The sequence below is a fragment of the Desmodus rotundus genome, chromosome 10 (genome assembly GCF_022682495.2).
Source record: "Desmodus rotundus isolate HL8 chromosome 10, HLdesRot8A.1, whole genome shotgun sequence".
NCBI lineage: Eukaryota > Metazoa > Chordata > Mammalia > Chiroptera > Phyllostomidae > Desmodus > Desmodus rotundus.
In genome coordinates, this window is record NC_071396.1 from 55,982,728 (window position 1) to 55,994,599 (window position 11,872).

General features: G+C 43.5%; 1 protein-coding gene across 2 annotated transcripts in view; it reads left to right on the forward strand.

Moving 5' to 3' along the window:
- SH3RF2 (SH3 domain containing ring finger 2) overlaps positions 1–10,643 on the forward strand; it is a 119,341-nt gene extending 108,698 nt beyond the window's left edge. For both annotated transcript variants that reach the window (XM_024575130.4, XM_053912553.2), the window contains one exon: positions 6,884–10,643. The gene's annotated coding sequence lies outside the window, so the exon portion shown is untranslated. The remainder of the gene's footprint in view (positions 1–6,883) is intronic.
- The last annotated feature ends 1,229 nt before the right edge of the window (positions 10,644–11,872 follow it).

An 11,872-nucleotide genomic window follows, 5' to 3' on the forward strand; every position in this document is an offset into this window, starting at 1 on the left:
GAATTAAGGCTCAGAGGTCAAGTGACCAGTCCAAGGCAACAAGGACTAGAACCCAGGACTCTAAACCCAAACTTTAATCTTATTTCAGCATGTCCATCTTCTTCAATGGCAACTATAAACACATAACATGGTTGAGTTTGGAGAGGATGGACAAGGGGGCATGTAATGCTGAGATCACAGGCATGAAGATGGAGACGGGGTTGGGAGAATGGTTTAACTCAGAGAGTCAAGCCCTCCAGGAAAACTACAAGGGTCTTGAAGCAGGGATGGGAAGGCAGGTAACAGAGTGTTCTATACAGAGTAATCCAAAAAGCAAATCTACCCCTTCTGCAAGGGCAGCCAGACACAGTGAAGCAAATTGAAAAAAGAACCAAAGCTTACAGTGTGGTTCTGGATCATTGATGTCAAAACAATGAACATTGTGCATATTTTGCATTCCCTAGATCTCTTCCTCTTCATGAGTTCATTTCTGGTTTTGCCTGTCCTCACTCTACATGATACAGAGCAGAAGGGGATACAATTTCCAAAATGACCCTGACTTTCATCCTCTCTGTGGAAAAAAAAGGCTCAAGAGCTGACATTTCCCAGTGTTCCATGCTGGTATTTATCCAAAGTTCAAAGGCAATTGCTTGGGTGGGGGGGGGGGCAGTAAATAAAAACCCACAAATGCAAGCTAATTATGCAAATAGGGTCACTGCTGGATGGGCAAGAGCTGCAGCCTGATAAAGACTAAAGGGATGCCAGCCAAGACCCAGAGAAAATGGCAAAAGGCATCTGCAAAGGCCATTTTGTGTGTCCTTAGCTAACGGCGTCAGAATCAGTGCTAGCGTGACCGACTGGCTTGATGAAGGCCATTTGCAGTGTCAGAGTTTGACTGCTGTAGAGTTTGTGTCCCGGAGGCTAGAGCATCCTAATGTCCTTCCCAGGGGAACAACAACCCCCCAGACCATCCAAGAAGATGGTGAGAGCTATTTTCATTCTGGAGACCCTCACAAATAAGCAAAAGCAAGCTGGAATCAAAATACAAGGAGGCAGTGAAAATGCCTGGAGGACCAAAGAGGAATCAAAAAGATCACCTTCAGAGCACTACACTCAGATGCCTTCCCACACCCCCAGTTCCTTGGGGAGCGATGTTTCACCTCTCTGTCAAGGAGAGCTAGAGAAGCACATTGCATGAACAGGACATGGCAGTCACAGCTTCACAGATAGCGCCAGCTTTCATGACAAGGAATAGAGCAGTCAGCCGAGGGGAGATACTGTTTGGAAGGGAAGGCTAATTTTAGATATCAGAACCACATTTCTGAAAACTCCATTTGCACATTCTATTTAGGAGCTGAATTCTTTTTTGAGCTTAAGTTGTTTTTAGAGGTTGGCAAGTTTGAGAGCTTAGTCCTTCATCATGGAGACCTCCAACCAAGGACTAGATTTGAAAGCATCAGTCAACAAGGATTCAGGTGGTAGCTAAGTTCCCAACCCACCAGAGCTTTACAAGATGAGGAGGAGCAATGTAATAGCTAGGATAATGGGGTTTGGGACCCAGTCATTTGGGGTTTTGTCCCAGCTTTGTCCCTAGCTCTATTTTCTTTGGCAAATGACTAAAGAAACTTGGAAAAGTCACAACACCTCCCTAAACCTGTTTTCTGTAAAATGAGGATCAGAATCTCCACTGCATAGAGTTCTTAGCAGGATTAAATAGGATCATGCATGTACAGCTCTGAATGTGGTACTGGGTGCATTGCATGTTCAATGAGTGGTAGCTATTACCAATAAATAGATGGGGAGGCACAATTCAAAAACAGAGAGTGCAATAAAGAGCTCTGTTGTGCAGCAGAAGTGAGAGAGCGGAGCCATGAGGTGGTTTTGGTTGTCAGGAGAGCTTCACTGAGGAGAAAAAGGTTCTGAAAGATGATAGGTAGCATGGAGAAATGTTATGTGGAGAGAAAAGCACCTGGGTTCTGGAACTCCATGTCCCTGAATTCAAATCCTGGCCCCAACACTTCTTGGCTATGTGACCTTCGACCAAATTAACTAACCTCTCCGAGACTTTCTGTCCTCATCTGAAGAATGAAAACAACAGTAGGCACTTCACAGGGGTGTTGGGAAGATCAAGGGAGTTAGGTAGACCGGATGCCTGTGAACAGAAGAGACCCTAGCATTTGCTGGTGTTGGAAGAGTCTGAAGGTATGACAAAGACTTGAATGCAGGTAAGCAAGAGAAATGCTAACTACAAGAACAGAATCTTAGTAGCTGCCATTCATTAGATGTATACTAAGTGCAAAGTACTGAGGTAATCCATAGAGGGACAGTTACAGGGTGGTCAAGCGCCCAGTGAGTCAAGTGACCAAATTCTTCACCATATCACCATAGGCAAGTCATTTAACCTCCCCAACCTTTAGTTCCCTTGCTTGTAAAATGCAGGTGCTAATTATGTTTTCCTTGAGTGCTTTGGTGGGGACCAAATGAGATCACGTTCATAGAGTCACTAGCACAGTCCTCAGCATATAGAAAATGCTCTGTGCCCTGGCTGGTGTGCCTCAGTGAGCACTGAGCACTGGTGCTCAGGTCAGTGGTGAGCACTGGCCTGCGAACCAAAGGGTCACCAGTTTGACTCCCAGTCAGGGCACATGCCTGGGCTGTGGGCCGGGTCCCCCGTTGGGGGTGTGCGAAAGGCAACCACACATTGAGGTTACTTTCCCTCTCCTTCTACCTTCCTTCCTCTCTCTCTAAAAATAAATAAAATATTTTTTTAAAAAGAAAATGCTCTGTAAGGTTAGTTATCCTTATTATTTTCATGCATTTTCTCCTTTGATCCTCACAACAACCCCATGAGTTAAGTGTTATTGTCCCCGATATAAACAGACCAAGCAGCTGCAGCTCAGAGAACTGATTGCTTGTCTAAGGTCACCGTGAGGAAGCAGTGGGGCCTGCTCTGGAATCACAGCTTCTTTGTGCTCCTCACCTTTCAGATAAGCTGGTGAACAGCACCAGGGTCGAAGCAATGTGACAATTATTGTTAAATGCATCTTATGCCATAACCCTCATCTGTCTTTCCTCTCTGGTTGTCCCTGCCGTGGCCTCACCTCCTGGCCTGTTGAAGGTTTCCAGTTTAGGGCTCTCTGTGACCCTGGATGTAGCCCGTGAGCACATTGGTGCTGCCCCTCTTGGGGACTTGCAGCTTCGCAAGGTTGGCAACAGGTTTATGGAATGCCCGTTCTGATTTGCAAATAGGTCTGACACAGACAGGCTTCCAGCTGGCTGGTGATTTCAGAAACAACTCCTCCTCCTTGGTGCCAGTTAACAGAAATTAAATTTCCCTGGCACTGTTTGTAATTCAGAAAATGCATGTGCTGATTAGTCAAACCACTGCTGGACATGTCATTATGACCAAGGGCCTCCTGGCCAACGTCCTACCTCTCACTCCATCTCCATTTAAAGTAGCAGAATGTTTTCTTCCTGGGTAGAAATCAATGTCACCTCATTCGTTTTAATTTCACAAATATTGATTGAGCATATACTGTGTGCCAGGTTTTGTTCCATGTGGTTGGAGTACCTCAGTGAACAATGCAAGGAAGGTCCCTGCCTTTGTGAAGGAGGGTAAACAGTAGACAATTAAACACACAGAATTATCTCTATATGACAGATGTTACCAAGAAAACAAGGTGATGGGACCCAGAATGGCTGAGAGGTATGAGCTACATTATGTAGGGTCACCGGAAAACGTTTCTCCAAGGAGGTGACATTTGAACCAAGATTTGAAAACTAAGAAGGAACCAGATAGTGTGGCAAGGCGAACAAGAAAAAGCTCAACATGTCAAGGAAATCCATTTATTAATCAAACATTTTTCAATCATCCAATAAATACATGTTGAATGAATAAGGGGCCGATGGATGAATCCTCTTTTTGCTGCCAGGAAGAGCCTTCTTAAGATGGATGAACATGTGGGTGATGTCACAAGCATTTTGCTCTAGTCCCATTCCCATCTCTAAAACAAGGGGCCTGGCTTGGGCACTAGCTTTCTAAGGCTGCAGGATCTTAAGAACTCACCTTCTTTCAAAGGAATTGGCCGTACCTCTTTAAAGCAACACCCTCACAGCCAGTGAAAAGCAATCTGTCATTTTTTCAGCAGTCAAACTGGTTGTTTGGAATTGCATAGACATGAAATGTCACCTCATTTGTTATTATCAGGATATATTTATTCAATTTGCACGCCACTTATTCATTCGAAAATATTTATTATTAGTTGCTAGTTATGAGTCTCTCTCCCCTTCCTCCTCCACCTCTACCCCCTCCTCCTCTTTCTTTCTACCTTATTCCTCTCCCTCTCTTCCCCTCACCTTTCTCTGGCACAGAAGATCCCAGGCTATAGAATTGGAACACCTCAGTTGTATTTCAAGTGTGAATCACTGTGTGACTTTGGGCAAGTCACTTCACCTCTCTTAGTCTCAATTTTCTCATCTATAAAATGGGATTTAAAAATAAAGGCCATCCCACAACAACCATATAAAGTAAGTATTGAGCCAGCATTATCCTCATTTTGTAGGTTAGGATGTAAAATTTTAAGAACTCAATTCAGGAAACTGAAACTTAGATTTTTAAGACAAAAGAAACTCTAGTAATGGGCATGACAGTGAGCCACTTGAATAATCCATATCCACCTAGAGGGTTTTCCATTAAGATAATTAAGAAGCAGGAGCAAAATAATTAGACTTAAAGATGTCTCTTAATTCATAATAATACTTGTGAGGCAACAATTATAGACCCTTGCTGTGCCACACACTGTTCTATGCTTTTAACTTACATTGACTGATTTAAAAATCTCACCACGACCATACAAAGTCAATATTGTTACTATCCCCATATAACAGATAGGGAAACTAAGACCTAAAGCAATTAAGTAATTTCCTTAGGGTCACACAGTTAAGAATTAGAGTTTGGGGATAAAATCAGGCAATCTGACTTAAGTCTGCACTGCTAACTGCTTGCCACCTCATTTAAGACGGGATGCAGAGCTTTCCTGCAGACATCCAAGTTTTCTATTTCACATAGACTTGTCTTCTGAGTGCTCAGTAAACAAGGAATTATTACCTGCCTAATCTGAAAGCCCCTGGCCAATAGACCCAGCACTAACAAGGGCTGCTACTCAGCACTGCACAATACCAGCCATAAGTAAATTCACACACTGATAGGATTTTCAGGGGCCCATTAAAATGTCAGTCGATCTTAGAGTTGAAGTTCTTTCTACATCATTTAGCACAACCCACAAGGTCAGATTCATGTGTGGCCAGCCTTCCCATGGCAGTTACTTCCTTATTACTTCCCTGTCTCTGCACTCGCTCCGAAATGCTATGTCACAATAAATGTAGTTAAAAGAGCAAACAAACCACATGGTACTCCCTTGGGATCCAGATGCAGTAATCTCAAATAATCTTGCCTTCCACCTCTGAGGGACATTATCCCAGCTGCTAAAGCCAGGCCTGATCCACAGTTCAAAGCTGCCACTTCTGGACCCATTGTGATATTAATGGGCTGACCCATCTCCAAAGGCATGTACCCAGCATCAGCATCAGCACCAGCACCAGCTTAGGCACCGGGAAGAGAAGCAGGCTACGTCTAACACAGGTGCCTTCCCTTTTAAGAACTCAATGTCGTGAATAACAGGATGAAACTCCTGCCCGCGTTTGGTGGTATTCAGTGAAGACGGCATAGCTCCAAATCCTGCATCACTTCTTGACGTGGGGGGACACAGAAGGCAGCCAAGTAATCACAGACTTTGTGTTCATGCCTGCTTCTCCAGCTGAATGTAAAGCAGCCACCTGGCACCTCTGCCAGCTCTCACTGTCGTGCTGAGTGGGACACGGCAGCCAATGAGTCAGTGCTGAGTGCATTTGCAGGCTCTGAGAGCATTTTGATTCCAAATGTGGCTGCCTGCTTGAAGGCTTGGGGCTCCTCCAGTACCCCCTGTTTCTGGAGCCATGGATCACAACGTTGCCTTTGGAGGCTAGGGATTCAGGTAAGACTCCCCAAATTGATGTCTCCTGTAAATATGGCTGGCAAGATCTGACTGTCCCATGGCACTCGGCCAAGAATGAAGCTGTGATCTTCATTCAAATTTCCCCAAAGAGAAAACTGGCCTGTTAAATCAGCAAGAGCCCTTGGTGAGGAAAGAAATCAGGCTTCACGTGAAAGAAGTTGGGCAGAAGATGGAAAACTCCCTCTCCTACTCATTTCCTGTTTTACTGGGTTTTCATGGGAATTCACTTGTGGACAAACTCTAAGCCTGGGTCTTTTAGACGGCAAGTCTTTCTAAATGTTATTGGACCAATATTCCACCATTTTAGGTTTCTCCTGTCCCCCTTCAGCATGGTCAGGCGGGGCTTTATTTACACTCAAAAGGTCCAAGAGCCAAGCACTGGCAGCAAAGTCATAGGGAGCAGCCAACTCCTGTGATGCCCACTCAAACCATCTGCCCTCACCTGGACATGTGCACCCGAGGTGTTGGCTACACCTGCCGTGACCAGGCTCAGCCTCTGGAAGAGGGGTCAGGGGCTGGACAGGAAGGGGAGGACATCAATGTGGGGGGTGATAGAGATGCAAGTTGAGTTTGGTAATCAAAATAGAATATTTGAGGCTTCAGAGCAATCCTGGGGGCTTGTGGATTTTAACTTTTTATTTTTGAAATAATTTCAGACTTATGAAAATGTTGCTAAAAATAATACAAAGAAGTCCTATATGCCCTTCAGCTAGGTTCCCTAGATATGAACATTTTACTGTTTTGATTCTCCCTTTCTTATATAGGTATATAAGAATTTTAAAGAAGTATAGACTTCCCCGGATGCATTCACACACAAGAGATTCTGAAATTTTTTTTTTACCCCTTCACAGACCCTGCCTTGGTAATCTTTCCAGGAGGAGCTAGCAACAACTGGGATATTGATGAGAACAAGTGATCTGATTGGATGGAAGTTGCTCAATGGAGAGTTTGTGGACCCTGTGACATTGCTTGGACATCAGTGTTGGTAGAGGAATACCAATAGACTGGCCTCCTAGACAGAAGGGTAATAGGAGAAAGAACAAACATGTCTGCACCCACAGTATCAATGGGTGGTGGGCCAGGATAGAGAAACACAAGTATGTCATGTGCTGTTTCAGGTTACTTCGTTCTGTTGTCAAAGCCAAACTTGATCTTGCCAATTTCTCACACCTTGGCACCTAACTGACACATGAATGACTGGACATCAAATGCCTTTCAGCTCTGTGCCTGGCCTATTTCTCCAGCTCAGAGTAGTGCAGGGGAGAGCAGAATGTTCTCTGGGGTGTTCAAGCCAGGCAGGACAATGAGTCTTCAGTGGTTCCCTATCCTTCACCCCCTCCCCTGCCCAACTCCCAATCGAGCATTTTATTCCCTCTGCCACATCCTCATCCTTTTCCATTCCAATTCCATTCTGTCACCTCCCACCCCACACCAATACCTTCAGATCCAGAGGGCTTCTGTTAGAACAATCCTGGTGGAGGAAACAAAGACTTGGTACCTAAAGAATCTCAGATAAGAAAAATCCACAATGTTACAAGAGAGATGCCACTGACTGCAGTGCTTACAGAGAGGCCATTTCAGGTCTAAAGATATAAAAATGTATTCTTTTTTGTTCAGAAATAAGTCATCTTAAAGGACAAGTCATTAGAAGATAGCCTACCCCAGTTTTAAAAAAAACTGTGTAGTTTTAAATTATCTGTGCTAACACAGATAAATGCAACCCACAAGTACCCTGACTCTTTGAACCATACATTTTAATCTTCTCCATTAACTTAAGACATCCATAAGGATTTCATTTTTAAAAGCACATGCTGCACTGATTACCAAAAACAGTGACAAGAATGCAGCATCATTTGTGTCTGCTGGTTGTTTTCAAGTTCAAGATCATAATTTGGCAGTGAAGCATCCTCAGGCTTTCATCAGGCCTGCTGTAAGCAGGAGCAGCATCAGCCAAACCTTGAGCAGAGTAAGGACTGTATTTTGCAATTACATAAATGTTTTTCTTCTACATGAAGCCAGTACCCATCCCTTCATGGGATGAGTAACTTGGACTTCTTAACTACACCCCTTTTTCAGTTAACCTTAGGGGAATGTGATAATAAACAACAAGAAGCCCCAAAGTATTGGCTTTACCTGCCAAGTGGTGCATCAGAAAGCAGGAGGTATGAGACCACAGAAAGGATAATTCAGCGATGACATCTCACACGTGGTCAATGACGGTGCTGCCCATTGTCAGTCATCCCTTTTCTCTGAACTGCTGGGACTAAAATGTTTCCATTTCCTCTGAGATGAATTCAGGTTTGGTTGTCTCCTCATTAGCCTCAGCAGCAATGAATATAGAGATGCTGCATTCAGATCCTGGAATCTACTTGTTGCTACCATGAGGCCTTCCAGTGCATTATACATAGGTTTCAATGGCTTCATTTTTTTCCAGGGTAAAGTCACTGAATGTCAGAGTTGGAAGGAATTTTATTTTAATTGATGATATGCGGACAGGTTAAGTAAAGGCAAGCCGTCCACATGAAAGCAAGTTCTAGAAACTGGGGGAGACAACAAACTTCTAATTCCCAGAAACCAGGACACCACCCTGGTTAATCACAGCCCTGTCTTCGAGCCCTCTCGCTCAGGCTTTCTTTTTACACTGACTCCCGCCTCTCATATTTGAAGCAACTAGAACCACCTCTCTTAGTTTTCCACTTGCTGGTTTTGAAATGTCTGGGAAATTCCCAGGGTTTATGGTGGAAGGTTTCGTGGAGAATTAGCTTTTCCTTTGAACCTGCTTAACCAACCAACCAAATATTTCCTTAGAAACACAAAATGAAGACTCTGATTTCTTCCCAGCCAAACCCAGAAGGTTAAGAAAAGCTCCCTCATTTCCTAAAGTTTTCATCTCTGGACTGTCAGTTCCAGCATACAGTTTCCAAATGGTCAAAGGTCAAAAGGTGGTGGAGGTGAAGGTGGTGGAGGTGGCAGAGCTGGTGGAGGTGGTGGAGCTGATGGAAGTGGTGGAGGTGGTGGGGAGGAGGGCAAAGGTGAGTTATAGTGATCAGAATGAGGTTAGCCCAGAAGTTTACCCCAGAATAGTGTGCTAACCATGTAGCCTGAGTTTCATCTTCTGGGATTGTTGCTTCTTATTACTTCATGTTGGGGCAGGGGAGAGAGTGTGTTGTTTAGGGAAAGAAAAAAAAAGAAGAAAGAAAAAATGAAAGGGGAGAAAAATTCCCTCCTCATTGGAAATATAAGCAGAAAAGCTATAGTCTCTTGCATCTCTGCTTGTTTTATTTTTTAAGTACAGTGTTTTTAATAGACCAAAAGAGAATCTTTGTGAGGAAATATGTGTGCCAATACTGCTTATAAAAAGAGTATAATATGTTAGTCATTATGGGCTATTGTATAAATAAATCTTAGATAATATAAAATATATACCATATTTTTCGGACTATATGATGCACCAGACCATAAGATGCACCTAGGTTTTAGAGGAGGAAAATAGGGAAAAAAATTTTGAAGCAAAAAATGTGGTCCTGCTCCTGCCTCCTGTGACCCCATTCCACCACCACTGTACCCCCCCACCCCTACATTTGGACTATAAGACCCCCATTTTCTCCCAAATTTGGGGGGTGCATCTTATAGTCCAAAAAATATGGTAAACATAAAAATTCATTTTATAGGGTAGTGGACACTCAAGGACTTCCAAGCTTTTCATATATATTTTTTCCAAAAAATAGAGTACCAGGCCTGGCAGCTTATTTCTTAGAATATGCCCCTGTAGAGCCAAGAAGTTTACTGGGATTTGTTTGTTGGGTTTCTGGTGTTGCAGTTTGTCATGTGTATGAGTTGTTGCATGTGTGTTGGTGTTGCTTGCCCACATGGAGTCATCAGAGATCTGTGTCATACATTATATCTTGGAAAACCAAACAAAACTTTCTAGTGAGAAGAAAAACACACAGAACATGCCTTCACTCTTGGGTAACTCTCAGACCTGGGCCGCTGACAGCTTGCTGTAAGTCTGAGGAAACGGGAAGTTTAACATCAGAGTTGTCTCTCACTTCAATATTTGGTGTTGAATATCTTTTCTCCTGGGAAGGAAGCACATGTGTTGGTTAAGTGTCTTTTCTTCTTGGGCTTGGCATGTTCTAGAGGAAACCAGGAGTCACTGCCCTGAACCACCTAGCTTTGAGACCGCTCTCCAGCTTCAGATTCCCAAGAAGTATCCATGTGCTAAATCTCTGTGTTACATTCTGTGATTCGTGATAGACTCAATGCTTTCAAAGCCCAGAGTTTTCTTTGTTTGGGTGTGTGGCTCTAATAAAGTGTTAAGTGTGCTCTTTACCACCCAGGCTGATCAGAAGGAGGAAAGGGGAAAACAGGCAGGTGGCTCCCTTGCTGATGATGTCCGCTTGCACCTCTTACATCAGCTGAGACACATGGGCCAGAAACCGGTGCATGAAATGCAGTCTGTTCTCCGGGCAGGGAAGCATCGCTCCTGCGGAAGTGGAGAGATTACTCAAGTCTCCTGTGCCAAAAATGCATGTTGTTCCCGGCTGTAAGCTTGTGAAGCCTGATATGTGCTTTAGTAAGAAACAATAAAACAGGTTTATTTTCATGTAATGGAGCTGTCTCTCGGGCCTGGTTTTTTCAGTCACTGGCTTGGAGAGGGGAGTACTTTGTCATAGATTAAACGTCAGCATTGTGCATTTAATCTTCCCAAAGAGCTTTGGTTCCTGGCAGCTGCTCTGGACGTGTAAAAGGGAGGCCTGGGAGAACAGTCACTTTGTCAGAGGGGAATTGCTTAGTTCAGGTGGGGATGCCTGGGAGTAGGGGTGAGTGACAGACACCCAGCCAGGCTGAGTCCCCTCCACAGAGCAAACCCTGGTTCGTACAACCACGAGGATCCAAGAAGGCCTCCTGGCAAGAAGTCTTCTCTGCCTGCTTAGTGCAGAGGTTAGGAACACAGCCTCAAGACACAGACTGCCCGTCACTTACCAGCTATGTGGCATTGGTACGGCCCGCCACTTAACCCCTGTGCCTCAGGTTCATTTTCTGGAAAATGAAGATGTAATAGCACCTACCTGAGGGATGGATGTTAAGGGTTAAATGTCTTAAAATATGGAGAGTGTTTTGAACAGTGCTTGGCACATGTAAGCATTCAAGAGAATTGGTGTTTATCACTGCAATATTTGCTGTTTCCACCAACAACCCATATTTTTTAATTTTTTAATTAAATTTATTGGGGTGACATTGGTTAATAAAACTATAGGTTTAAGTGTACAATTCTATAATATATCCTGTATTACATTTTTATTTACTTAATATTTTTTCTTTAATTGACTTCATTTTCATTTAAACTTTAATTAAAACTTTATATCTAAACTGTAAATGGAAAACCAGTATAATGTGCTACAAATACCAGGCAGCAGTAGAATAGGTCATAAACCCTGAGTCCTTGTGATAGGGGACTCAAGAGTTGGAAATTTTTAGTTTAAGGTAAATAGTTATAAACCTAGTAAGTAATACATATGTTAAAGCTTTTGTTTCAGAAACTACAGATAAGGCCCATCCTTGCTCCTAAGAAAAACAGCCAACCTCCTGGGGCACTGCTAAAGATTACCACCTGGGGACAAGTGGAGGTATCTGGGCCATTATATTCCAGGGAGAGACAGATGACCATCCGCCCCTGGGAACAGCTAACTGCCTAGGGCGAGAATACTGCAGTTTTTAAATCTAATTTTCCCTAAATTTCAAAACTCCTCACTGCACCTTGTTTATTCCTTGTTATAAAAACATTGGCTTGGAAAGAAAATGTAAGATGGTCTGTTAGGGTATGAACCTGCCATATT